Below are 4629 nucleotides of genomic sequence, written 5' to 3'. Positions count from 1 at the left end.
AGCTTGGACTGTGACGTGTACGAAGCCACTTGCACCCAGCTAGAAATGAAAACCAGGAGATATTTCAGAAAATGCTTGATTTTAAACACATTATGACCCCACTCTTACTCAGGTGGAACTGTGCCCCATATTCATCCTAGGATTACCATGTCTTTACTTATTTTAAGTAGAGCAACATCAGGAGCTAAATTTCCATGGAAAAAATTACACAATCCAGTACTGTGCAGGTCAAGCTGTCAAATTTTAGAAACCCAAGCCTCAACACTAACTCCCACAGCTTGTTTTGAGTTCGTTACCTTTAGACATGATCACATAGCTTAGCTATAGATCACCAAAACCCTAGAACTCTTCTGTGCCTTTAAACCTACCCACCCACAAGCCTTTGCTTAGCCAGCAACTTCCTGCTCCTGCCCAGTCAGAATCCGCTATTGTAGCCGCTTGTTTGGGAACTGCCAACATCTGCTGATAAGAGAAGCAAAACTCACAGACTGGGAACAGGCTACTCACCTGCATCCTCATGGCTCAGGAGAGACCTTAATAACAGTCCCCTCAGCCTCAGAAGAGCTGCTGGGCAAAATGCACACAGGGAGCTGGGAGCCACAACAAGTAGGACACTCCATGCTAAGCTTTGGACTCAGGATAAGCCCAAGAGCATCGCATCTTTATTATTACTTTCCAAAGAAGCCTGACAAATGTAACACGTCCACAAACACACTTGGCATTAAAGGGGAAAGAGGACATGACACGTGCCACTGCTCAGTCAGCCAACACCAAGGCAGAAGAAACCTAGGTCTGAAGATGAACATTCTAGTTCTGCACCACTAAGTCAAAGAGAGGTTAATTATTACTTGGCTATTCAGGCAAGCCCCCAAATTCTTCACTTAATTGGGCCAAAACACAGCTACGTGTACAAGGGAGCTGCTTTTTAAACAAAGACTTTTAAACTAAAAATGTAATTTGTGGGATCAGTACTGTACACAGTGCAACAAAGACACAGAAAGACCCAGACTGTACTTGGTGCCCTTCTGAATAAGGTTAATCCCAACACCTGGAGCCTAGAAAAAACAGCCTTCTGTCTGAAGTCTCACCCAAGCTCAGCACGGAGCCCCTGGAGTCTTCAAGACTCTGCCAGGGTCCCCAGGGCAGTCTCAGTGCATTGCTACTTCAGGCTGGTTTGTTGCATCCTCCTCACTTCCATGGCTGCTGTCCCCAAGGAAGAAAATCAGCCTGCTCCTCCACGAGGTTGCAAATCAGGTTTTATTTTGCAAAAGACAAGGCCAATTGACCCACAGGTACCCACTAGCTACTCCCTACACCATTTCCATACTGCTCACATGACCACAGATACGGTTAAAAACTAAATTCAGAGTTTTATCAGAACTGTAAATGTACTGACAGAATAGACACTGCCCTGCAGGGAACACAGCTTACTAAAAGTGAAATGATTCATAAACTCATGTATTTATTTCAGACTGGGGCCAAACAGCTGTCGTCACTTACGCAAGTATGCTTGAAAACTTTCCTTTGAGCAGAAAACAGCACAAGTGGAGCTATTTTTAAAGCCATATAAATAATGGCAGGGCATGACATACCTTAACTTTTTACCACATGGTAAAGATGAAAAACTGGAACAACCTCTCTCTTTTATCCGTCTGAGGGCCTAAATGAGTAACTTTATTTATAGCCACTAATGGCTACTACTTCTGACCTTATTTTTTCTCCTCAACAAACCACCTTTCCATCAGGGAATTTAATCTTTCAGCAATTCAGTAATTTCTGTTATTCTTGCTCAGTATGGCTTTTGAGCTGTGAACAAACTTCCCAGGTCACTGGGAAAAATAAACAAACAAACAGCTTTTTTTTTTTTTTTTTTACTGCTTCAGTTAATTCCAGCTGCAAAGGTCAGAAAGAGGGAGAAGATACACAAACCAATCACATTTTTTGCTTCTAAATAACCTCAAAGCAATTCATTGCCATATATTTCCTCCTGTGCAGACACAGCAGCTGTGCCAAATCATTTACTTAAATTTAAGAAATGGAAAAAACACATGCAATATACAAGAATGGTAAGTAACATCAGCATTAGCAAGGAACAACAGGTTAACAGAAGGCACAAATATCCTGTTTTACATCTACACCAGCAAACAATACAAGGTATTCTCTTCCCCCACGCCTTTCCTCTTCATTGGTACATAGGGAAAGGAAGGAACAGCACAGCATTGCAGCTGGAGTACAATAAAATATGACCAGCTAAATAAATATACACACCCACAAAGGAACCAGCACCTTACACAGTCACACCTTTGAGCTTACTGACACAACCTTTTCTTTCTCAAAGTACATACAAGGACCTTCCCGGTGGTCTCAGACCCTTCCACAAGTGAAGATGTAAAGAGCAAACATCCCAATGGTCTCAAGTACAGACTACCTTCAGCAGCCTCAGCAGCAAAGCATCTGCCAGGTGACAGAGATCTCTTGAAATTTTTCCCTAACAGTTACAAAGATCTGATAAAAATCCAGCTCTTTCCTGAAAAAACAAGTGCTAGTACCACGATTGGACTTCTGGAGAGAAAGAGCCACTTGCTGACTATTAGTTCCTCCGGTAGAGTGTCTGGAACAAAATGAGTGGAAAAGATGATCACATGGTAACAAAAAGTAGGAACTTCAGTGTCAATAAAACCACAAAGGGCAAATTTTACTAAAGTAATTTTTGCCACCCACGAAGCACTACTAACAAATGCCAAAGTCCTATTTTTTGAAAGATATTTTATTGCAGCTTTCTTGAGGAAAAAAAACCAGATTTCTCCAATATGCCTACACCACACTATCCAGAAGCACATCATTGCTCAATACCACTAAAAAAAAGATATTTAAAAAGACCACTATAAAATGCAAGGCTTTCCAAAATTTTGGCAAAATTTTATAATGGAAGGACTCCCTCAAAGGAAGAGAGGCCCTGCAGAGAGACCTAGACAAATCAGAGGGCTGGGCAATCACCAATCATATGAAGTTCAACAAGGGAAACTGCTGGATTCTGCACCTGGGATGGGGGAGCCCTGGATGCATGTGCAGGCTTGGAAGCAAGAAGCTGGAGAGCAGCACTGTGGAAAGGGACCTGAGACTCTTGGTGAATGGCAAGTTGAATATGAGTCAGCAGTGTCCTGGCAGCCAGGAGAGTCAAGTGTGTCCTGGGGTGCATCAGGCACAGCATCGCCAGCCGGGCAAGGGAGGGGATTGTCCCGCTCTGCTCTGCACTGGGGCAGCCTCACCTCGAGTGCTGGGGGCAGCTTTGGGTGCCACAATGTAAGAAAGGTATAAGCCATTAGCGAGCATCCAAAGGAGGGCCACAAATAGGGTGAAGAATCCGGGGAGGAAGCCATACAAGAAGCGGCTGAGGTAACTTGGTCTGTTCAGCCTGGAGAAGAGCAGAGTAAGAGGAGACCTCATCACTGTCTACAACTTCCTTCTGAGGGGAAGCAGAGGGGCAGACACTGATCTCTTCTCTGTGGTGACCAGTGACAGAAGCTGAGGGAATGACATGAAGTTGTGTCAGGGAAGGTTTAGGTTGGATATCAGGAAAATGCTCTTCACCCAGAGGGTGGCTGGACACTGCAACAGGCTCCTCAGGAAAGTGGTCACAGCACCAAGCCTGACAGAGTTCAAGAAGCATTTGGACAATGCTGTCAGGCACATGGTGTGATTCTTGGCATGTCCTGTGCAGGGCCAGGAGTTGGACTTCAGTGATTCTTGTGGGCCTCTTCCAACTTAAGATATTCTATGATTCTATAATACCAAAGACCCAACCAGCAAATACACATTCAAAACCTACAGTTAGGAAAACTCCAGCTGGTTAGAGGACAGCAACAGAAGATTATTCTACAAATTTTAAAGGAACTACAAAGCAAAAAAAGCTTAATTCATGCATTCTAAAGCAACAGCTATCAGACATTGTATCCAACAAGGAGCCCCCTTGGAGGAGCCACCCTGCTAAAGCATCTGCTCCTGCTCAGAGCCTGATGCTAGCTCCTCTCCTCCACCTCCTCAGGACTCCCTGGGGCCATCCCTGCAGCAGCATGACCCATGATCTGTTGCTGAAGGTGTCTGGGCCTTTGCTGCCTTAAGCCTTTCTTGTCCCTTCAATTTAGCCACGGATTTATGTGCAGCCACTCTTCTTGCCTAACGTCTACATGCAGAGCGGGAGGCACATCCCTGTGCTCTTGGACAGTCACAGCTCATACTGCCTACCAAAACCTCTGATGCCTTCCAGCAGGAAAAGAAAAAAAAATCCCAGGAAAACAGCGAAGCTTTTATGGCCTTTCTCATCGCATAAAGTGACTGTGCACTTTTCAAATCAAATGTTTCCAAGCAATATAAAGAAGTGTTTCTGTAAGTGACACACTAGTTCAAGAAATCAAAATTCAGAATTACAGCCTTTATTTGCCTGAGTCCAGAAGCACTTGGAATACAGTAACTGCTGAATCCCTGTCTGAAGGAAAAGGATTCCATGATTTCCTTTTGCACTCAGTAAGGACTGCTAAGAACAAGCCACCAGCAAAGGACCACTGGATGCTCATAAGAAAACGCACAGATTTCCATACCACTTTCTGTCCTCCACCAGGAACTGACGGC

General features: G+C 44.2%; 1 pseudogene; it reads left to right on the top strand.

Annotated features, from left to right (window-relative positions):
* Nucleotides 1–3239, top strand: part of LOC108447755 — a 24380-nt pseudogene extending 21141 nt beyond the window's left edge.
* Nucleotides 3240–4629: the final 1390 nt, after the last annotated feature.

This window comes from Corvus brachyrhynchos, unplaced genomic scaffold (genome assembly GCF_000691975.1).
Source record: "Corvus brachyrhynchos isolate BGI_N302 unplaced genomic scaffold, ASM69197v1 scaffold23, whole genome shotgun sequence".
NCBI lineage: Eukaryota > Metazoa > Chordata > Aves > Passeriformes > Corvidae > Corvus > Corvus brachyrhynchos.
This window is presented reverse-complemented; position numbering and strand designations above follow the sequence as displayed.